This window comes from Rhipicephalus microplus, chromosome X (assembly GCF_043290135.1).
Source record: "Rhipicephalus microplus isolate Deutch F79 chromosome X, USDA_Rmic, whole genome shotgun sequence".
Lineage (NCBI taxonomy): Eukaryota > Metazoa > Arthropoda > Arachnida > Ixodida > Ixodidae > Rhipicephalus > Rhipicephalus microplus.
The window spans coordinates 494,200,017-494,225,859 of record NC_134710.1 but is presented as its reverse complement, the minus strand read 5'-3'; positions in this window follow the sequence as shown (position 1 = coordinate 494,225,859).

The window sequence follows — 25,843 nt, the reverse complement described above, 5'->3', positions numbered from 1 at the left end:
TCCAGCTTGATATCCCTCAGGTGGTCGACGGTCTTTCAACGGCTAGTGTCTCGCACCCACCATTTGAATGTCTTGCGAAACGTCAGGACTACTGGCGGTAGGAGCGCAGGAGATGTCCCTGGGTCGACCCTCGGCTGAACCACCAGGAACTCTGATCCCTCCAGGTCCGATGCTTCGCAGTCTGGGTCTGTGGTCCGTCCGAGCAGCTGGTCCTTGTGACGAGGCCAGGTGAAACTGCCCTTGGGAGTGGTAACACGAGCGGTGAAAGACGAAGGGCCTGACTGCGCCCCACCACAACGCCAGGGACCCATTTGGGTCTGCCACGATAATTGCAAGCCATCACACGGTCATCGACTGCTATGTCATGATCACGACGTGGGCGAGCCGTGGATTGCTTGAACTGATTATATGCAACCCTTCCTCCCACCTCTGGCTTGACAATGTCGAGTCTACTTCGTAGCCGACGATGTAGCAACTAGTTTGCTGGCGACTAAGATGCCACATGAGGCGCGTTGTGATAAGCAAGCAAAAAATTTTGTAGCCTCTGATGTAACGTGCGCTTTCCAGTAGGTTTACGAAAAACGTTTTTAAGTGTTTTTGCACGATGCCTGCAAGCCTATTTGACCGGGGATATTACAGTGCTGTAAATACGTGACGACCACCCATTTCTTTGACAAAAAGCTTAAACTCTTCTGAGATTAACTGCAGGCCGTTATCAGTGACAATCGTTCCAGGGAAACCAAACCACGCAAACAGTTCTCTCAATCTGTCAACGGTAACGTCTGCTGCAGTCGAGCGCATTACCAACACTTCCGGCCACTTGGAGTGCACGTCCACGACTACAATAAACATTGAGTGCAAAAGGGGCCAGCAAAATTTATAAGTACGCGCTGCCATGGTGCTGTTGGCCAACGCCAAGGGTGAAGGGGCGCTTTGCACGGTTCGTCACGTTGTTCTTGACAACTTACGCAACCCTTGACACGATGCTCGAGGTCAGCCTCGATGGACGGCCACCACACGTAGCTCCGCGCCAGTTGCTTGCTGCGCACGATGCCTGGGTGCCCTTCTAGGAGTTCGTCCAGCAGCAAGCTGTGCAACTTTGCCGGCCCGATCACTCGCATCCTGAACATGATGCAGCCTTGGTGAAACTGAGCTCGTTGAGTCTGTCAAAAAAAAACGCTTGAAATCTTTTTAGATGACGGCCACCCCGCAACAACAAAATCCATCACTTTACAAAGCAAGGGGTCTAGAGCTGTTGTTCGCGCAATGTCTCGGCTCAAAACTCGCATCGATTGCTACCGCAATGAATAGGTTTCCTCTCGTTCTTGTGTTTCATCTTCGACAAGTGATAGTGGGAGGCACGAGCAGAAATTGGCTTCAGCGCTCTCGCTTGAACGCCTGAAGATAAAGAATACCGATAAGCTGATAGTGTGACAGCCCAGCGCTGCAAACGAGCTGCCACAATGTAGGAATGCTGGTTGTCGGGCCCAAGACTGAAGCGGTTTATGGTCAGTCACTAATGTGAACGAATGACAATAAATGTAGAAATGAAACTTCTTAACACCAAATGGCATTGCAAGGGCCTTTTTCTCAAGCTGGCTGTATTTTTTTTGGCATCGTCAATGTCCGCGATGCAAAAGCGATTGGCTTCTTGCTGCCCTTATGCAAAACATGCGAAAGAACCGCACCTAAACCATATTGTGATGCATTGCATGATAGCTGCAACGTTTTGCACGAGTCATAGTGCGCCAAAATGGGTGAGAAGCTAGAAATCTCTTAATATTTGTGAACGCTTCCTGGCAGCGCTTATACCAGCACCACACGGCGTTTTTTTACGCAGCAAAATGAGAACTGGCTGCGCTACCGTTGCTAGGTTAAGGAGGAACTTGCGGTAGAAATCGCTGACTACCAGGAACGACTGCAGCTGCTGCCTTTCTTTAGGGGCTGGCGCCTTGAGAAGTGGGTCAATGTTCCCTGTCGTTGCCGAGATGCCTTGGGTGGTAATTCTGTGACCAAGGTAGCATAGTTCCTGCTGGAAAAGCGAACATTTCTCCGAAGTGAAAAAACAGCGCGTAACACAGGACACAGGACAGAGAAGAGACGGACAGCGCCTCGTCCGTCTCTTCTCTGTCCTGTGTCCTGTGTTACGCGCTGTTTTTTCACTTCGTTGACCATGTACCAACCGGCCCAAATAAGCACTTTAGAACATTTCTCCTTGACGCGGGCGCCTCTTTCAAGAAGTCGTTTAACGCAGCTTCTAGATTCATAAAACGTTCTTCCCTGTCCTTACCAGTCACCAAGATGTCCAGGTAGCGGCAAACCCCGCGTAAAACTTTCACCAAGGTGTCATTATTCTTTCGAAAATACCACGTGCGGAGGAAATTCCAAACGCGAGTCGATGAACAGCACACAATCCTTTCTGCGTATTTAACGTGAGGTATTGTTTCGACGACTCTGACATAACCACTTGCTGATAGGCCGGATTGATATCAATCTTTGGGAAATGCTTAACTCCCGACAAAGCTGCAAACAGGTCTTCCACCTTCGGCAATGGGTAGCGGTCGACATCAAGGCATGGGCTAATGGTCATCTTGTAGTCACCACAAGTCCTTATGCTGCGTCTTGCTTGATTACCGGCACTGCCAGCGTAGCATATTCCGATGTCGTGACTGGCGCTATAATCTCTAGTTTCTCCATTTTTTCAACTCAGCGTCAAAAGCTTTTTTCAATGCAAATGGAACATTCTTAGTCTTTAGGAATGTCGGCTTCATATGAGGTTTAAGAAAAAAGTTAAGCACGCTGTTCTGTTATCGTGCTTAACTCGTCTTTGAAAAGGGGTTGGTACTTCGCCAACATTATGTCGAGCCTCTTTTTTACGCTAATAAGGTTAGTGTTTGACCTTGAAATGTTATTCGGGTTCCAGATTTTTGCCCAGTCCAGTTGGACGGCGTGTAGCCACTCCCGGCGCAGTAGAGGTGGTCCCTTGTGGTCCACGACGTAGAGCGGAAGACGCCCCAAATGTTCGCCGTGCTGCACGTTCACTGAGGACACCCCCTGGGGTTGTACCAGTGCTCCTGTGTAGCTTTACTGAAGTGGGCTTGAGGACGGCGGAGAGAAAGAGCTGGCGAAACTGAGTCGTTGACATGACAGAAACAGCCGCACCCGAGTCTAGCTCCATGTTCACCAATACGCCTCCGATAGTCATCTGTACGGTGACTGGGTCGAGCTTAGCCGTGGACACGCCGTTTAGACTGAGGCTCGAAGCTTTCCGCGACACAACCATCCGCACCTTGACATTCTTTTTTCCCTGTCTTCTTAGACGAACTCTTACGACCACTTCAGCACGCTCTCTGGATATGCCTTTTTTTTGTCGCAGTTGAATCAGGTTGCGTCCACATGCGGGCATGCTTCACTCCTGTGTTTCGGCGAACCACAGCGAAAACAGCTTTTACTTGTTTTCTGGGATTCAGCTTGTACCTTGTGCACATCGCCGACTGCGCAATCACCGCTGCATGCCTCGGCGGCACTCTTTTTAGCCGCGTCCATGGCCAGAGCCCGCTCCACCGCTTTCTGCAAGGTTAGCTTACTATCTTCCGTGAAAAGCACTCGCTGAATGTCTTCTCGTAGCAAGCCACACACGAAGCGGTCCCAACGGGACTGGTCCAGTGCACTTCCAAACTCGCACGTTTGCGGCAGTTTACGAAGCTCGGCGACAAACTCAGACAAGGACTCGGCTTCTTCTTGACACCTCTGATGAAACTTGGCCCACTCTCTAATAATGGACGGCTTGGGGGACAGGTGCTCACTCAAAATTTTCTTGAAGACTTCAAAACTATTTGCAGAAGGCAGTTCTGGAGCTGTTAATCACTTCAACAGCCCGTAAGTCTTGGGACCGATGAGACTCAAAAACGCGTGCAACTTGTCGCTGTCGGGTACACGGTTGATAATCAGGAACGACGTAAGGCGCTCTTCGTGCGAAGCCCAGTCGCTGACAAACTCGTCGAAATGTTCCAGCTGCCCTAGTCTCCCGGCGAAGTACGTCCCCGCTGCCTCGGCCTCAGTCATGACGAAAGTCACCGGCTCTGCATAGTGCAAAAAGACCGTCTTCTTCACCGAGCCGAATTTGTAAAGACATTTCCAAATTGAAGAACTGCTGCTTCAAAATCACATCCTCGTCGCCAATTGTTGTGTGGGCGTCGGTTCATGCGAAAGAGGAGCAGAGAAGTTTCCTGGGAGCGAATGACGTTTATTACCACATGTTCATCGTTCCGTGGCCCGGACCGAATAAGTCATGGGCGAGATGCGGCGCAAGCTTTTTATTCGTTTCATGCGCGTGCGCATTACTGGCTTGATCAAATGCGGCGCTTGGCCGGACACCACATGCATCTCAAATAAGGAACATGACACAAGTGCCTCATGAGGGTGATATTCAAATCACTTTATATTAGATGAAACGCCTGACTTGATATTCAAGTCATCACCTGCCACATATATACGTCAATATTTCTCATACCTTCAGATCATGCAACACAAAATTCGGTGCATATGAAGCTAAGGAACAGGACCAGTGTGCCCCATTAGTGTGGCATGTAAATCAGGTTAATTTACTTGGTATGCCTGACGTGATATTCACGTTAACGCCTGACAGATATATTCGTCAATATTCTTCATACTTTGCGATCTTCCAATGGCTATTTTATTGCATATTGAGCTCAAGAACACGACGCAACTGCCCCATTATTGTGGTACGTAAATTACGTTATATTACATGAAATTCCTGGACAGAAATTGATATTACCACCTGTCAATTATCTTCTTCAATATTCTTCATACAGTCAGATCACACAGAATATGTTTCGGTACGTAAGAGCTAAGCAACAAGACAGATGTGTCCCTCGAATGTGGAATGTAAATTCGTTTGTATTTTATGACATGGCTGACGTGATTAATATATTCGTCAATATTTATCATACAGTCAGTTTACACAATACCAACTTTGTTGCATATTAATCTAAGCACACGACGAAAATGCCCCATTAGTGAGAATTGTAACGCACGTTTTATGACATGACATGTCTGGCGTGATATTCATATTATCACCAGCCACTTATATTCCTCAGTATTCGTCTCGCAGTCTGATCATGCAATTACAATTATGGTGCATACCAAGCTAATAAACACGACGCATGTGGCCCACGATTGTGGAAAGTAAATCGTTTTGTATGGCATGACCTGCCACTTATATCCGTCACTACTTGTCATACACTCCGATTACACATTTCCAATTTCGGTGCATATCAGGTAAAGAGACATGGCGCAAGTTCCCCACGAGTGTGATATTTATATGACTTTAAATAATGACATTTCAGATGTAATATTCAGATTACCACTTCCCACTTATATTCGTCGATATGCTTCATGCAAACTGATCATGCAATGCCAATTTTGGTGTATATCAAGCTAAGAACACGACGCATGTGCCCATGAATGTCAAAGGTAAATCATTTTTTACGGCATGATATGCCTAACGTGATGATCATACCACTTGCCACCTATATTTGCCAATATTAGTCATTCTGTCAGATTATGCAACACCAATTTTGGGGCATCTCAAGGTAAGGAACACAACGCAAGCATCCCATGAGTGTGGCTTGTAAATAACGTATTACATGACATGCCTGGCGCAATATTTCTATTACGAAATGTCACATATCTTCCTTAATAGATGTCATCAGTCAGTTGAAGCAATACTGATTTTGGTGCATGCCAACCTAAAGAAAACTACACACGCGCCCTCCGAATGTAAATTCAAACCTCGTATTAGGTGACATGCCTGGCACAATATTCATATTACCATTTGCTACATATTTTTGTCACCATTTCTCACACAGTCATATCACGGAATACCAATTTTAGTGCATATTTAGCTAAGAAACACGGTGCACGTGCCTAGTGAGTGTGGCATGTAAATCACGTTGTAATAAATGACATGTTTGACCAGATATTGAAATTACTTCCTGCCCCTTATGTTCCTCAATATTCATCATACAGTGAGATAACTCTATACAAATTTTAGTACATATGCTCAGGAATACGACGTAACTGACCTCTAAGTGTGGAATGTAAAAAACTCTTACTGCATGACATGCCTAGTTGATATTCATATTTTTATTTACAGGATTTCTGCTGGCTTCAAAGTGAAGCCATAAGCAGGAGTGGGTAACATAAAATATATCACACTGAACATTTTCACAATATATTATGCACAGAGAATGCCGCAGACACACAGGTTTTAACGCGGTAAAAAGAAAAATATACAATGCGTGACATGCAATTGCGCATAGCAGAATATCTATATAAGTGCGTACTAACATCACTTGTGTACTAACAACGCAATGTCACAAAACAAAAAGTACAAATATGGCAGGAAGGCATGCTATAAGTTCTTCATCTCCGATAAGAATGACGCCACTGTCGCCGCCTCCACAATCCCACCAGGGAGGCGATTCCACTCGCGTACAGTTCGTGGGAAAAAAGAGCCCATGTGCGAGTTTGTTCTGCAAGAAACGTCCTGTAATTTTTTTGAGTGATCCGCCCGCGTAGGTCGTCACACGACTTTTTCTATATACGCACTTGAATCAATGCCAAGCTTATCGTGATAGAACAGGTACATATATTTTAGTCTTTCGTGATAACGCCGCAAATGTAAAGCTTCCAAGTTCGCTGTCTCAAGCAAAGCAGTGACTGACCTAAGGCGATTGTATGAGCGAAAGATAAATCGAGCAGATTTTCTTTGTAGGTTTTCTAGTTTATCAATATTTTTCTTTGTGTATGGGTCCCAGACCACGCAGGCATATTCCAAAAGGGGACGAATAAAGGTTTTATACGCTAATAGTTTTATTTCTTGCGTTGACTGTCGTAACAATCTTCTAAGATATCCAAGCTTTTTCATGGCTTTCTTTTCTAGAAAAGTGATAAGTTCATTCCACCGGAGGTCTGAAGTGATTATTAAACTTAAGTATTACAACAATTTACAGCACTAAGACAGCGACCATTTATTGAGTAGTGGAAAGTAAGTGGTGCCTTCTTTCTTGAAATTGTCACTGAGACGGTTTTTGTAGTATTGATGCTCATCTGCCATTTTTCACACCAAATATGTAGTTTGTCCAGGGCACTACTTAATAATGCCTGGTCGGCAGGTGTGTTTACTTCCTGATAAATGATGCAATCGTCCGCGAACAGTTTGAGTTTGACAGGTATATCGTTTACGATATAATTTATATAAACTAAAAAGAATAGTGGCCCGAGAACCGACCCTTGGGGAATGCCTGATCGCACGCGCGCCGGGCGCGAACACGAGCCGCCAACTGATACGCATTGACTCCTAGACGATAAGTATGACTCTATCCATGAGAGAAGTGAGCTATTTTGTAATAATGGTTTTAATTTTAACAAAAGCTTATGGTGCGAGACGCGATCGAATGCCTTCTGGAAGTCAAAAAAATTATATCGATTTGACTCTGTTCATCTAAGGCTGAGGCAAACTCGTGTATTGTCTCAAGAAGTTGGGTAACAGTCGACATTCCCTTACGGAAACCATGTTGTCGGCAATCAATCAATTTATTTTGTTGCCCCGCCACGGTGGTCTAGTGGCTAAGGTACTCGGCTGCTGACCCGCAGGTCGCGGGTTCAAATCCCGGCTGCGGCGGCTGCATTTCCGATGGAGGCGGAAATGTTGTAGGCCCGTGTACTCCGATGTGGGTGCACGTTAAAGAACCCCAGGTGGTCAAAATTTCCGGAGCCCTCCACTACGGCTTCTGTCATAATCATACGGTGGTTTTGGGACGTTAAACCCCACAAATCCTAAAAAAAATTATTTTGTTGCAGAAAGTTTGACAAGTGCGTAAAAATAATATGTTCTAGCAATTTTGAGCAGGTACGCAGTAAAGATATTGGTCTGTATGACGTGATTAGTGAAGCATTTTTCGCCTTAGAGATCAGAACAACTTCCGCGCGCTTCCAATCTCTCGGGAGTTCTGCAGTAAACAATGTTTTTTAATATAATAAATAAATACTTTGAGCACCATTCTGCATACCTTACTAGAAATGCGTTCGGTATGCAATCAATTCCTGTTGATTTCTTTATATTGATTTCAAGCAGCAGTGATAAGACACCCTCTTCAGTTATCATTGAGTCAGAAATTTTAGGTACGTCCTGAGAAATCGCAAAATTCGGTTGTTTTCCATCGTCATTTGTGTAGACTGAACAGAAGAACTTGTTAAACGATGACGCAAGGAGATTCATCAGTTACCAATTCTCCATTATAGAGGATTTTATATGCCTGTTGCTTCCTAGGTGACAAGTGTCGCCAGAACTTCGCAGGAGCTGAAAGCAAGAAGTTCTTGAAAGATATGTTGAAAAAGTAGTCTTTTGCCTTCTTTATGGTTTCATTTAACTGCAAACGCATATTAGAAAGTTTTGATACATGAGGGGTTCTGGCACAGTTTCTGGCACAGGTTCTGGCACATGACGGGTTCTGGCACAGTTTTTTGCGCATCTTCTTTAGTTTGCGTCCCGCTCGCACTACTTCCCTCGTCGTCCAAGGGCGAGCAGATTGCGTTCTGATAATCTTTGAGGGGACATGACTTGAGACGCATTTCATAACAAGATTCTTGAAGAAACCCCACAAATCTTCGACAGAGCAACTTGACGCATACATATCACTGAAATAAGAAAACAATATATCTAACAGATCAAGAACGGTGACGTCATCAGCACGAGTGAAATTTGGCACTATGCGTTTTTCCTTCACTTCTTTCCTTACGCACAGTGGAATGCTTAAAGATAACAATTGATGGTCGGATACATCGTCATAGACGCACAAAGCAGGATTTCGACGAAGGATTCTGTCACTCACAAGAAAAAGATCCGAAATAGATTGTGCGTTACTTTGAACGCGGGTGGGTTGCTTTACCAACTGTGTCAAGTCATCAAAAAGAACAATGTCGACCAAGGGCTCAGCATCACTGGAAAGCGGTTCCGGGAAGTCCGCGTTCCAATTAACTTGAGGAATATTAAAATCGCCAGCTAACAATATATTACAAGTGCTTGTGTTGCAAGAACAAAGAAAATCATTAACACCATCAAAAAACACCTTCTCGGCATTCGGAGGGTGGTAAAATGCACCCACAACCAGGTTCCATTCCTCAAGGTGTATTTTAATAATGACACTTTCAATACCGTCTCTATCGGAAATCCTAGTCACATTGAAGTAGTTTTTAAACAGGATGGCCACACCACCACCACGAGATGTTCTGTCTTTCCTATAAATGCCATATCAAGGGGCGCTATTTCGTTGTCCTTAACATCTGAATGTAGCGAGGTTTCTGTTATTACAATCAGATGGGGTGCATGCGCTATTGTAATACTTCCCAGTTCATCAAGTTTATAATGATGCTGCTGGCGTTAAACTGAATGCAGCGAAATGAATTGCCTGATTGTGCTTCGGTTCACTTCTGAGATTCCTTAACGACTTTACCTGGAAGTGGCCCTCGTTCGTTACGGTCTTCATCCCAAACGAACAGAACACCGTTAACTCGAATTTTGTCGTAGATTAATTTCACCTTTTCGCCTGCCCTTCGATTTTCTGCCATGCCAGTTTTCTTCTTTTATGTCATGGAGCTTTCGAGAAGTCTCCAGAAATCGAGAAACCTGTACCCTTTAGTTTGAAGCAATTTTTAAGCACAGCAACCTTGTCACGGTAATCAATAAGCTTTAGAATTATAGGGCGAGGCTTACGTAGTTGTTTGCGCCCAATTTTGTGAATTCTTTCCGCAGACGACACTTGTATTTCCAGGATATCGGTAAACACACCCTTCAACACACTTTCGCTGAGTTCATCGAAACTTTCTTAAGTTGTTTCCGGTATACCGAAGACAATCAAGTTGTTCCGCCTATTTCTATCTTCAAGGTCAGCTAGCTTGCTTTCCAAGCTTACGACCCTTTTTTCCAACTTATACGGCATTGTCTTCACCTCATTTATAGCCGTAGCAACTTCTTCCACTTTTTTTAACTTCATATCAATGCCATCCAGCCTTTTCCGAATGATTTTCTGACCATCCAAAAGCTCAGCAAGCAACTTTTGAACGTCAGGGCCGGGATTCGGCTCGACGTCGCCACACAACAAAAACAAAGAGAGAAGCATTTCGCGTACACCCAACAGAGTCTGCTTAAGCTAAATGGGCATGTCAGCTGGACAAACAAAGGGTCGTCACATTTGACAGATGAAACATCATCACTAACCTGCATGAAGAAAATAAACGGATTTGACATAATGTCGACGCGAGGCCAGCCGACATGCCCACTGAAGAAGCGCCGTCTGGTGACGTCGACTGAAGAATCTCCATCTGGTGACGTCGTATATCTCCGTCTGTTGACGTAGATGTAGCCGCACGTGACACTTCCCATCCTTCCCAGCACCGCTTGTAGTACACTGGTTGTCCCGCGCAGTCTTCAAAATTTTCCTGGGGTTCAGCGAGGATGAATGTGCAATGCGTCTCTCGGACCGTCACCGTCGATCCCAAGACTAGAGGCTGCATGAAGAAAACAAATGGATTTGACATGATGTCGAGGCGAGGCCAGCCAACATGCCCATATTGGCACCTGCCGCATATATTTGTGAATATTTGTCATAGACTAAGATAATGCAATACCAATTTCGGTGCATACCCAGATAAGGAACATGACGCGTGTTCCTTCTGAATGTGAAATTCAAATATCGTATTAGGTCACATGCGGGGCAAGATATTTATATTACTACCGTTATATATATTCGTCAATATTTGTCATACACTAATATCTGGCGATAATCATGTTAGTGCATATCAAATAGAGGAACATGATGCAAGTACCTCATGAGTGGGACATATGAATCACGTTCTCTTACACGACATGACTAACATTATATTCATATTGTTACGGAAGAGAGACGCCGAATTGACGAGGCTGTGGATGAAATATATTTCAAGCCAGCAGCAGCAGCGGCGTGACCGGTAGACCAGACACCGAGTGGAGACCACTCTTCGTCTTCCCCGTCAGGCACACACGCGCGTCACCCCCTAGAATCTCAATTTTCATGCATGTAGCATAATCCACGGCGGCAGAAGCGCCGTCTCGGCGCATTTTGAGGTCCACGTCACTAGGAGATCGGTAGGGCTTAAAGCGCACAACATGTACAACATCGGTAGCCTGTTGGGCACATGAAGGCGATGGGGCGACAGGACCAATTTCATATGTCACAGGAGTAACCACACGAAGGACTTGGCATGGACATTTCTCACAAGCGGCAACGTATCTTCTGACTGAGCATGCAAGCCCTGGCCAGAAGAAGCGTCGGCGTATTCGGTCGTAAGTGCGTGAGACACCAAGGTGACTGGCAGTCGGAAGTTCATGAAGTTAATTTAAAACTTCCGAGCGAAGGTGTTTTGGAATGACAAGCAGCAGGGCCGGTTCATCTGGCTTGAATTTTTGGCGATATAATACACCATCGTGGAGCACGAATAAGTGATAGGACTGATTGGAAGATGGCGATTCGAGCCGCTCAATGATAACACGCAAGGACGCATCACGGCGCTGCTCGTCACCGATGCATGTCATTTGCGAAAGAGAAAAGACGCGAGGGCCGGTGTCGGTGTCAAGTATAGTGCTCGGCTCAGCAACCGGGTAGCGAGACAGACAGTCTGCGTCCTGATGTAGGCGTCCGGACTTGTACGTCAACGTGTAGGTATACTCTTGCAGTCGCAGAGCCCAGCGCCCAAGCCAGCCAGTAGGATCCTTCAGTGACGTAAGGCATCATAGTGCACGATGGTCAGTTATTACAGAGAAATTTGTGCCGTATAAATATGGGCGGAACTTTGAGACTGCCCAAACAAGAGCGAGACACTCACGCTCTGTAATGGAATAGTTGCGCTCAGCAGCTGTGAGGAGGCGGACAGCGTAGGCGACAACTTGGTCGTGTCCCCGTTGACGTTGGGCTAAAACGACTCCAATCCCGTGACCACTAGCATCGGTTCGGACTTCTGTCGGAGCGGATGGGTCAAAGTGAGCCAATATAGGCGGAGTCGTCAGAAGCGCGATTAGATGAGAAAAAGCAGCAGGTTGGTCGGTACCCCAGGTAAACGTGATGTTTTTCTTCAGAAGATCAGTGAGAGGTTGAGCGATGGTTACGAAACCTTTCACAAACCTTCTAAATAAGAGCAAAGTCCTACAAAACTCCGGACGTCTTTAACTGACCGGGGTACAGGAAGACTTGTAACTGCACGAATTTTCTCCGGGTCTGGCTGCACGCCAGATGCGTCGACAAGATGACCCAACAGTGTAATTTGCCGGCGCCCGAAGTGGCACTTCGACAAGTTTAATTGAAGGCCTGCAGTGCGGAATATGTCAAAAATAGCTGACAAACGCTGACGGATGGTCTCAAATGTTGGGGAATATACAACAACAACGTCAAGATCACAGAGACATGTTGACCATTTGAACTCTTGTAGCAGAGAGTTCATCACGCGCTCGAACGTGGCTGGGGCATTGCATAGCCCAAACGGCATAACTTTGAACTGATATAGGTCGTCTGTAGTTACAAATTCAGTCTTCTTTTGGTCTTTTTCGTCGACAGCAATCTGCCAGTAGCCGGAACGTAGGTCTATTGAAGAAAAGTATAGGGTGCCGTGGAGACGATTGAGAGCGCCATCGATGCGGGGTAAAGGGTAAACGTCCTTTTTCGTGATTCTATTCAGATGGCGGTAATCCACGCAGAAGCGTCACGTGCCATCTTTCTTTTTAACGAGCACAACGGGGGACGCCGAAGGGCTCGAAGAGGGATCAATGATTCCCTTGGCTAACATCTTGGTAACTTCTTGTTGAATTACTTTACGCTCGGTGGCAGACACCCGGTATGGTCGCGGGTGAATGGGGTGAGAATCACCTGTGTTAATGCGGTGCTTGACGAGTGAAGTCTGGCCGAGTGGATGGCTGCCTATGTCGAATATGTCGTGGTATAAAGCCAGAAGGCAGCAGAGCGCGGCTGACTTCTCAGGTTCGAGATCCGGGGTGATCATGGAGCGTAAGGTTGCATCCAGGCACGTAGCATCCTGCGAGTGATGTGGGTAATTGGGACATACGCCTGCCGCAAAACAGGTGACGTGGTCGTCAATTAAGGGTCTTAGTATGGCGACGGATATTCCTTGAGGTAGCACTTGTTTTATAAAACCTAAATTGATAACAAGTAAATATGTTCGGTTTGAGGCCATGGTTACGACGGAGTGTGGGACAGTAATGTCACGTGCCAGAAGAACATCAGGAATAGGCGTCACGATATAATCACCGTTGGGCAAGCGGAGAGGGTGTTGCCAATTCAACCAATGTGAGAGCTTTAGGTAGTATCCGGAAGAAGTCAGTGGTGCACAGGCCGATCGAAAGTTCTGGGTGAGAATTCAGGAGAAGAGAAAGTTCTAAAGAGAGAGTGCCGGCGGAACAGTCAATCAGGGCAGATTGCGTCGATAACAAGTCCATCCCGAAGATGACGTCATGAGGGCAACTATCGAGCATGGTAAATAAAACAGGAACATGGCGGCCGGAAAGGCTAATACGAGTGATACATATTCCAATGACGGCTACAGTTCCACCATCAGCGACACGGACAGCTTGTGTTACGGCAGGCGTGAGTACTTTTTTGAGGCGGCGACACAGACGAGCACTCATTATAGACACCTGAGCTCCAGGGTCAACTAAAGCCGTCAAAGAAAGACCGTCCACATGTACTTCCAGCAAGTTCTTATTAGTAGGTAGCGTCAACGGAGGATTTGGGTCAGTCGCACTTGATGCAGCACTACCTCCAGGAGCTGCATAATCTAGTTTTTCATCCGGGAAGATCCATAGTTTGTCGGCGATGGATAGCGGTGGGGTTGGGGTGACGGAGAACGGCGGCGTTGCGGTGACGGTGAACGCGCGGTAGAACGGCTGTTAGGTGCGCCGGGAGCAGGATACTCACTGCTGGGCAAATACCGACGGGGGTCCGCGTATGGCCGAGGAGAAGAAGAAAATTGGCTCAGACGGAGGTGGGGGGTGGGGGGGGCGTCCAAGTGCTGCGGCAGTAGCGGGAGACATGGCCAACTCGGTGACAGCGGAAGCAGATTGGCTTGTCGTCTCCTGTTCTCCACTCCGTCGGAATGCGGGATCTGGGCAGAGTGTATGGGTCGTGGCGTGGTGTATTATTGGCATCGGTCTGTAGTCTGGTCGGGAGACGGAGCACGCGACAGGAAAACCAAGGTTAGCGATTTCTTGCCGCACGACTGCCTGAATAACTGACACCGCCGGAGGTGTTTGCATGGTGCCCTGGTCGAGTGGAAGTGCATGAAACGGCGCTGCACGGGCCGCTTCAAGCTCACGCCGAACGATGCGTGTGACATTCTCGTGCAAGGGTGGTGCGGCACCGAGATCGGTACAGTTTGACGTGACAGCCATGTTAGGTAGCCGTGAAAATTGCGGCCGAACTCAGCGGTTTTTGGCCATTTTGAAGTGGCGGCATTTCTTAATTATGATATCGACGGTCGTGACGTTGTTGTACACGAGCAAGTTGAAAGCATCGTCCGCGATGCCCATCAGTATGTGGCCCAGCTTGTCGCTCTCGGTCAATTGTTCGTCCACTTTGCGGCACAACGCTACAACGTCCTGTATGTACGAGACATACGACTCGGTTTATGACTGTACTCGGGTGGCGAGTTCTTGTCGTGCGGCCGTTTGTTGACCGGACGGTTCCCCAAAGATGTCGCGTATTCGGTTCTTGAAGATGTCCCAGCTGGTGAGCTCGGCCTCATGAGCGTCGAACCATACACGCGGGGTGCCATCCAAGTAAAAGATTACGTTGGCGAGCGTCATGGTTGGGTCCCATCGGTGAGACAGGCTAACGCGCTCGTACATGCGGAGCCAGTAGTCGAGGTTAAGGCCAGGCTGGGCGGAGAACATACCGGGATCACGGGGATCGGACATCGCAAGGTACGTTGTAGCTGGCGCTCCAGGTGATGGCAGTGAGGGGGGGTTATCATTAGAAACCATGGCCGGAGGCTGGACGGTGCGGCCACTGCGAAGCTTCGTGGTGAGGACGGGGAAGGTTCCACCTCCACCAAATATGTTACGAAAGAAAGACGCAGTATCGACGAGGCTGTGAATGATGGATGGATGGATGGATGGATGAAAAACTTTTATTGGGGTCCTGAAGGATTCCACCCCCGATTTATAGGGGGAGGATGGCGGGCCGCTCCCACGTTAGACCAGACACCGAGCGGAGACCACTCTTCGTCTTCCTCGTCAGGCACACACGCACGTCGCCCCCTAGAATCTCAATTTGCATGCATGTAGCAATATTACACCTGCCACTTAAATTTGTTCATATTTCTGATACAGTCAGATCCCGCAGTGCTAATTTCGGTGCACACCAACCTAACTAACACGACGCATGTGCTACAAGATTGTGCAATAAAAATCACATTTTATACATGACATGCCTTACATGATATTCATATTGGCACGAGCTATGTAAGTTTGTCCATATTCTTACTACAGTCGAAGCATGCAATACCGATTTGGGTGCCTATCAATATAAAAACACGACACAAGTGCGCCATTATTGTTAAATGTAAATCATGACAAATTGATATAATGCCTGACGTGATATTCATCTTACGTCTTGCCGCTTGTATTCTTCAATATTTGTCAGGCAGTCAGATTATGCAATACCAAGTTAGTGCATAGCAAGTTAAGGAACATGATGCAAGTCCCCATTAGGGTGGCATGTAAATCAGGTTGTATTACTCGGTATGCCTGATGGTATATCCGCGTTAACACCTGCCATATATATTCGTCAATATTCTTCATGCATGGAGATCTCCCAATAACTATTTTGGTGCATATCGAGCTTAAGAACACGATGCAACTGCCCCTTTATTGTGGTACGTAAATCACGTTGAAGTACATGAAATGACTGAAGAAAATTGATATTACCACCTTTCAATTATATTCATGAATATTCTTAATACAGTCAGATCAAACAGAACAAATTTTGGTGCATACCAAGCTTAGAAACAAGACACATGTGTCCCCCAAAGGTGGAATGCGAATGCCATCGTATTTTTCTGGCATGCCTGACATTGATTATATAAACACCTGCCACTTATATTCATCCATATTCATCATACAGTCAGTTCATGCAATACCGATTTTGATGCATAATATTCTAAGCATACGACGTAAATGTCCCATTAGTGAGAATGTAAAGCACGTTTTACGACATCACATGCCTGATGTGATATTCATACTGGCACCTGCCACGTATATTTGTCCATATTCTTCATGCAGTCAGATCGCGCAATACCAATTTTGGTGCATGTCAAGGTAACAAACACGGCACAAGAACCTCTTTAGTGTGGCATGTAAATCACATTGTATTACTTGACATAAATGACGTGATATGAATATTGCCATCTGCCTGTTATATTCGTCAATATTCGTCATGCAGTCTAGCCTCGCAATACCAAACTTGTGAGTACCAAGTTAAGTAATATGATGCAAAAATCCCCATTATTGTGATATTTAAATCACTATATAATAAAGGAAATGCCTGACGTGAAATTTATATTACCAGCTGCCACTTATATTCGTCAATATTTGTCATAAAGTAAGATAACGCAATATCAATTTTAGAGCATACTAAGCTAAGGATCGCGGCGCAAGTGTCCCATAAGTTTGGTATATCAATCATGTTTTATTAGACGACATGCCTGTCGTGATATTGATATATACAACGTGTCACTTATAAACGTCAATATACTTCATGCAATCGCATCATCCAATACATAGTTTAGTTCATATGAAGCTAATGTTTACGACGCAAGTTCCCTATTATTGTGGTATGTAAACCACGTTATATTACATGAAATGCTTGACGAGATATCTATAGCACCACCTGCCACTTATATTCATCTCTATTCATGATGCAGTCAGATCACGCAGTAGAAAATTCAGTGCATATCGCGAAAGGAAAACGACTCACGTGCCTCCTAAATTTGAAATTCAAGTCTCAAATGAGATGACCTGCATAGCACAATATTTATATTACCATTTTTTACATGTTTTTTTTAATTTGTCATACAGTGAGAACACGATTTTTAAATTTTTTACTATATCAAGCTTAGGAACTGGAAGTAACTTTCCCCATCCTGTGACATGTAAATCACGTTGTAAGACATAACTTACCTGTACTGAGATTCATATTCCCTCCTGCCAGTTATATTCCTTCATATTCATGATACCGTCAAATTAGGTAATAAAACGTTTGGAGCATCAAAATATAAGCATAGGACGTATTTGCCCCATTAGTGTGGCATTTAAATCACCTCTCAATACATGACATGTCTGATGTGACATTATAATAACACCTGCCACTTATATTCGTCCGTATTCATTATGCAGTAAGATCACACAATACCAATTTTGGATGCCAAACAGGTTAAAGAACACGACGCAAGTATCCAACAAGGTGGAATATAAATAAAGATAGACTAAATGACATGCTTACGTGATATTTATATTAGAACCTGCAACTCAAATTCATCATTATTTGTCTTACAGTCACATACAGCAATAAAATTTGGTGCATATCAAGTTAAGGAACAGGATGCAAGTGGCCCAAGAGTGTGATATCTAAATCACTATATAATAAATGAAATGCCTGACGTGATAATAATAAAAATACCTGTCTCCAATATACGGCAATGTTTGTCCTGCAGTCTGATCACGCAATACCCAATTTGGTGCATATTAAGCTAAGAACATGACACATGTGCCCATTCATGTGAAAAGTGAATCATGTTGCAATATATGACAACCCTGACGCAATATTTTCATAACCACCTTCTACACAAATTCCTCAATATTCGTCATACAGTCACATCCCGCAGTACCAATTTTTTGCATATAAAGCTAATAAACCCGACGCAAGTGCCTGAATACTGTGGTCTGTATATTACATTATATTACATAAAATGCTTGACGTGATATTTATGTTACGACCTGCCTCTGATATTCGGTAATATTTGCCATGCAATTGTAATACGCAATCCCAATTTTGGTGCATATCAACTTAAGAACACGATACAAGTGCCTCATCAGTATGATATTCAAATCCCTTTCTATTAGATGACATGCCTGACGTGATATTCAAATTATCACCTGCCAGATATATACGTCAATATTTGTCATACAATCAGATCACGCAATACCATAATCAGAGCATATGAAGCTTAAGAACAGGTCGTGAGTGTGCCTCATTAGTGTGGCATGTAAATCAGGTTGTATTGCTTGGTATGCCTGACGTGATATTCACGTAAACACCTGGCAGATATATTCGTCAATATTCTACATATATTGAGATCTTTCAATAACTATTTGGTGGATATTAAACTTAAGAATACGACGCAGGTGCCCCATTAAAGTGGTATGTAAATCACGTTATATTACTTAAAATTCCCGATAGAAATTGATATTACCACATGCCACTCATATTCATCAATTTTCTTCATACATTCAGATCACACAGAACAAATTTCAGTGCATACCAAGCTAAGCCACACGATACATGTGTACCCCGAATGCGGAATATAAATTTCCTTGTATTTTAAGGCATGCCTGACGTAATTATAAAATTAGCACCTCGCACCTATATTCGTCACAATTCATCATACAGTCAGTACGCAATGCCGATTTGGGTGCATAGCCCCGTCGCTGTGTTCGAGTGGCTAAGGTCCTCGGCTGAGGTGGCTGCATGTCCGATGGAGGTGGAAATGTTGTAGGCCCATGTGCTAAGATTTGGGTTCATGTTAAAGAACTCCATGTGGTCGACATTTCTGAAGCTCTCCACTACTGCGTCTGTTATAACCATATGGTGGTTTTGGGATGTTAAACCCCACATATCAATCCATTTTGGTGCACATCAATATAAGCACACGACGCGAATGCCCCATTAGTGGGGAATGTTCCACACGTATTATGACATGAGATGCCTGACGTGGCATTTATATTACTACCTGCAACCTACATTCTTGAATAGTCATCATGAACTAAAAACATGCAATACCTATTTCAGTGCATACCAAGCTAAGGAACACGAAGCATGTTTCTTCTGAATGTGTAACCTAAATATCACATTGAGCGGCATGCCTGTCACGATATTTCTATTACCACAAGCTACATCAATTCGTCAATATTCGTCATACACTCATATCACGCGATACTAATTTTGGTGCATATCAAACTAAGGAACCCCATGAATGTGGCATATCAATAACGTTCTATTACATGACATGACTGACGTTATATTTGTAGGAACACCTGCAACTTATATTCATCAATATTCTTCATGCAGTCCAATCACGCATTACCAATTTTGGTGAACATCAAGTTAAAGAACATGACGCAACTGCCCAATGACGGTGACACTTAAATCACTTTATATTACCTAAAATGCCTGATGTGATAGTCATATTATACCTGCCACTTATATTTGTCCATATTTCTCATAGAATCAGATCACTCAGGACATATTTCGGTGCATACCAAGCTAAGTATCACAACGCATGTGCCGCATGTACATAGTCAATCACAGTGTACTACATGACATGCCTAACATGATATTCGTATTGGCACCTGCCACCTATTTTTGTCCATATTCTTCATACAGTCAGATCTCACATTACGAATTTTAGTGCCTATCAAACTAAAGAACACGATGCAAGCGCTCCATCATTATGCTGTGTAAATCCCTATATATTGCATAAAATGCTTAACGTGATATTTATATTATTACCTGCCACATATATTCGTCGTATTCGTCATACTGTCAGATCATGCAATATCGATTTCGGTGCATGCTAAGCTGAAAATCACGGCGCAAGTGTCCCATATGTTTGGTATATCAATCATGTTTTATTACATGAGATGCCGTTGTGATATTTTTATGTACCACATGTTACATATATTCCTCCTTATGCTTTATGCATGCACATCATGCAATACATAGTTTAGTCAGCTCAAGCTAATATTTACGACGTGGGTGCCCCATAATTGTGGTATGTAAGCCACGTAATATAACATGAAATGGTTGACGTGATCTTCATATCAACCCCTGCCACTTATTTTCATCTGCATTCATAATGCAGTCAGATCATGTATTACCAATATCAGTGCATATCGAGCAACAAAAACGACGCACGCGCCCCTGAATGTGAAATTGAAATCTCATTTTAGATCACCTGCTTGACACAATATCTATATTACCATTTTCTACATATTTTTGTCAAAACTCGTCATAAAAATAAATCACGTAATACCAAATTTTTGCATGTCAAGCTTAAGACTTCGACGCAACTGCCCCATTAATGTAGCATGCAAATCACGTTGTAAGACATTGCTTACCTCTACCGAGATCCATATTCCCTCCTGCAGTTATATTCATCTATATTTCATACCGTCAAATTACGATATACAAAGTTTAGAGCATCTCAAGCTAAGCACAGGACGTGATTGCCCTACTCGTGTGGCGTTTAAATCACGTCTTATTAGATGACATGCCTGACGTGATATTCATAATAAAACCTGCCACTCATGTTCTCAATATTCGTCATGCAGTCAGAGAAGGCAATACCGATTTCAGTGAATATCAAGTTGAAGAACATAACGCAAGTTACCCATGAAGGTGATACCTAAATCACTTGATATTACACAAAATACATCATGTGATACTCATTTTATGACCTGCCACTTATATTCGTCAATATTCATCATGCAGTCAGATCACGCAATACCAATTGTGATGCAGGACAAGCTAAGGAAAAAGGCACAAGGATAATATAGTCTAGAATCTAAGTAAACACATACCAGATGGCATGCCTTGCGTGATATTCATATAAGCGCCTGCAACATAAATTCGTCCGTATTTGTCTTACAGTCAGATGTTGCAAATCAACTTTGGTGCATATCAAGATGAGAAAGATGATGCCAGTGGCCCAGGAGTGTAATATTCAAATCACTGTTTATCAAATGAAACGCTTGACGTTATATTCATATAACTAGTTGCCACCTACATTCGTCAATATTTGTCGTGCAGTCTGTTCACCAATACCCATTTTCGTGCATATCAAGCTAAGAACATGACGCATGTGCCCATGAATGTGTAAAAGGAATCACGTTGTAATATGTGACATGCCTGACGTGATATTTTCATTACCACCTAATACATATATTCGTAAATATTCTTCTTGGAGTAAGAATATGCACTAAAAATTTTGGTGCTTATCAAGCTAATAAACAGGACGCAAATGTCCCATTTTTGTGTGTTGTAAATCACGTTGTATTACATGAGTTGCCACACATAATATTCATATCTCTACCTGCCATCTTACTTTCGAGAATATTCGTCATGCAGACACAACCCACAATAGCGATTTTGTTGGATATCAAGCGAAGAACACGACGCAAGTACACCTTAGCCGAAGCATATAAATTAGGTTGTACTATATGAGATGCCTTACGTGATATTTATTATATCATATACCTTAAGTGATCATGCAACAAGAATATGTTACCACCTGCCAGTTATATTCATCAGTATTCTTCATGGTCCGACCATTCAATACCAAATTTGGTGCATATTTCATGCTAACGAGCATGACTGAATCATCATCATCAACATCAGCCTGACTACGTCCACTGCAAGACAAAGGCCTCTCCCATGTTCCGCCAGTTAAGCCGGTCCTGTGCTTGCTGCTGCCAATTTATACCCGCAAACTTCTTAATCTCACCTCCCCACCTAACCTTCTGTCTCCCCCTAACCCGCTTGCCTTCTCTGGGAGTCCAGTTAGTAACCCTTAACGACCAGCGGTTATCCTGTCTACGCGCTACATGCCCGGCCCATGTCCAATTCTTCTTCTTGATTTCAGCTATGATATCCTTAACCCCCGTTTGTCCCCTAATCCACTCTGCTCTCTTCTTGTCTCTTACGGTTACACCTACCATTTTTCTTTCCATTGCTCGCTGCGTCGACCACAATTTAAGCTGAACCCTCTTTGTAAATCTCCAGGTTTCTGCTCCGTAGCTAAGTACCGGAGAGATACGGCTGTTAAATACCTTCCTCTTCAGGGATAATGGCAATCTACCTGTCATAACTTGAGAGTGCTTGCCGAATGTGTTCCACCCCATTCTTATTCTTCTAGTTACTTCAACCTCGTGGTTCGGCTCCGCGGTTATTAACTGCCCTAAGTAGACATAGTCATTTACAACTTGGAGTGCACTATTACCTATCTCGAAGCGCTGCTCTTTTCCGAGGTTGTTGTACATTACTTTCGTTTTCTGCAGATTCATTTTAAGACCCACCTTTCTGCTCTCATTGTCTAACTCCGTAATCATCAGTTGCAATTCGTCCCCTGAGTTACTCAGCAATGCAATGTCATCGGCGAAGCGCAGGTTACAAAGGTACTCTCTATTAACCCTTATCCCTAACTGTTCCCATTCTAGGCTTCTGAAAACCTCATGTAAGCACGCGGTAAATAGCATTGTGGAGATTGTATCCCCCTGCCTTACACGCTTCTTTATTGGTCTTCTGTTGCTTTCTTCATGAAGCACTATGGTAGCAACTGATCCCCGGTAGATTTCTTTCAGGATGTTCATATATACTTCATCGACACCCTGATTCTGATGTGTCTGCATAACGGCTGATATTTCTACTGAATCAAACGTCTTCTCGTAATCTATGAAGGCTACGTATAGTGGTTGGTTATATTCTGAGCATTTCTCTATTACCTGATTGCTAGTATGAATGCGGTCGATTGTTGAGTAGCCTGTTCGAAATCCTCCTTGTTTCTTTGGTTGATTGAATTCTAATGCTTTCTTTACTCTGTTAGCAATTAATTTTGTGAATAGCTTGTGTACAACAGAGAGCAAGCTAATCGGTCTGTAGCTCTTCAAGTCCTTGTCATCTCCTTTCTTTTGTATTAAGATGATGTTAGCGTTCTTCCAAGACTCTGGTACTCTTCTCGTCAGGAGACACCTCGTAAACAGGATGGATAGTTTTTCTAACACAATCTGTCCGCCATCTTTCAGCAGATCTGATGTTACCTGATCCTCACCAGCAGCTTTGCCTCTTTGCATGCTCTCCAAATTTTTTCTGACTTCTTCGATCATTACTGGTGGCGTGTCATCTGGGTTACTGCTAGTTCTTATAGTAATAAAGTTATGGTTGTCCCGGCTACTATACAGATCTCTGTAAAACTCCTCCGCTATTATAGCTATCGTATTCATATTGGTATTTATTTTGCCTTCTTTTTCCCTTAGTGCATACATCCGTTTTTTGCCTATCCCAAGTTTCCTCTTCACTGCTTTGACGCTTCCTCCGTTTTTCAGAGCGTGTTCAATTCTCTCCATGTTATACCTTCTTACGTCGGATACCTTACGCCTATTAATCAACTTCGAAAGCTCTGCTAGTGTTATTTTGATTGTTGTACTTGAGACTTTCAAGATTTGACGCTTCTTAATGAGATTCTTCGTTTCCTGGGAAAGCTTGCCAGTGTCCTGTCTAACTACCCTGCCTCCAACTTGCACTGCACACTCCGTAATGATACTCGCCAGATTATCATTCATTGTATCTACGCTAAGGTTGGTTTCCTCACTAAGAGCCGAGTACCTGTTCTGAAGCAAGACTCTGAATTCCTGTACTTTCCCCTCTCAGTGCTAGCTCATTGATTGGCTTCTTGCGTATCAGTTTCTGCCGTTCCTTTCTCAAGTCTAGGCGAATTCGAGACCGTACCATTCTATGGTCACTGCATCGTACCTTGCCAACCACTTCCACATCCAGTACGATGCATGTGCCCCACGATTCCGGCATTTTATTCTCTTTGAATTACATGACATACCTCACGTGATGATTGATGATATTACATTCTACCAACTATATTCGTCAACATTCGTCATGCAGTAAGATCATACAATACCATGTTTCTTGGATATCAAGCGGAAAGAAGCACGCAAGGACACCTAAGGGAGGCATGTAAATTAGGTTGTACTATATTACATGCCTGACTCTATATTCATATCACCACCTGCCACTTATATTCATCAGCATTCATGATGAGGTCAGATCAGCAATGCCAACTTCGTTGCATACCACGCTAAGGATTACAGCGCGTGTATCCCAGAACTGCGGAATGTAAATGACGTTTTATTACATGACAAGCCTGAAGTGATAATCATATTTCAATATGCCACTTTTATACGTTAATATGCTTTATGCAGTGAGATACTGCAATAGATATATTAGTGCATATGAAGCTAATAATTACGATGCATGTGCCTTATTTTTCTGGCAAGCAAACCATGGTTTATTACATAAAATGCTTGACTTGATATTCATATCACTGCGTGCCCTTATGTTCCTCAATATCTTTCATGCAGTTAGATCATGCAATACTAATTTCGGCGCATATCGAGCAAGGAAAAGGACGCATGTCTCTCTGAATGTGAAATTAAAATCTCATATTAGGTGACATGCTTGGCATGATATTTATATTACCAATTGCTATAAATTTTTTTCAATCTTCGTCATACAGCCCAATCACGTAATATCAATTTTTGTGCCTATCAAGCTAATCATGTCGGGGCAAGTACCTAATGAGTGTGGCATGTAACTAAGATTGAAATGCATCACATGTCTGACCAGATATTCAAATTACGCCATGCCACATATACTCCTTAATATTCATGATGAAGTGAGATCACCCATTACCAATTTAGGGGCATAAGCTCAGGAACACGACGTACGTGCTCTAAGAGTGTGTAATGTAAAAAATACTACATGACTTCTCTGAGACGATTTTCATATTGACTACTGCCACCTATATTTGTAAATACCCTTCATCCAGTCAGAACCCGCGGTACCAATTTTTGTGCCTATCAAGCTAATAAACACGAAGGAAGTGCCGCATAACTGTGGTATGTATATCACGTCTTATTACACAAAATGCCTGACGTGATATTCATGTTACGACCTGTCTCGTATATTTGGTAATATTCGATATGCAGTGCGATAACGCAATACCAGTTTTGGTATATCTAAAGTTAAGGAACATGACACAACTGTCTCATGAGTGTGATATTCAAATCACCTTATATCAGATTAAATACCTGACATGATATTCAACTTATCACCTGCCACGTATATACGTCTATATTTGTCATACGTTATGATCACACAATACCAAATTTGGTGCGTATAACGATAAAAAACGGGACGAGTGTGCCCCAATATGTGAAATTTAAATCAGGTTGTAATACTTGGTGTGCCTGACATAATAATCACGTTAATACCTGACAGATAAATTCCTTGATATTCGTCATACATTGAGATCTGCCAATAATTATTTTGGTGCATATCGAGCTTAAGAACACGACGCAAGTGCCCAATAATTGTGGTATGTAAATCGCAATACGTTAAAAGAAATTCCTGAACGGAAATTGTTATTACCACCTGCAACTTATATTCATCAGCATTCTTTATACAGTCAGATCACACAGAACAAATTTCTATGCATACGAAGCTAAGCAACACGACACATGTGTCCCCCGAATGTGGAATGTAAATTCCATTGTACTATATGACATACCTGATGCGATTATCATATTAGCACCTGCCACTTATATTCGTCAATATTCATCATAAAGTGAGTTACGTCATACCGATTTTAGCGC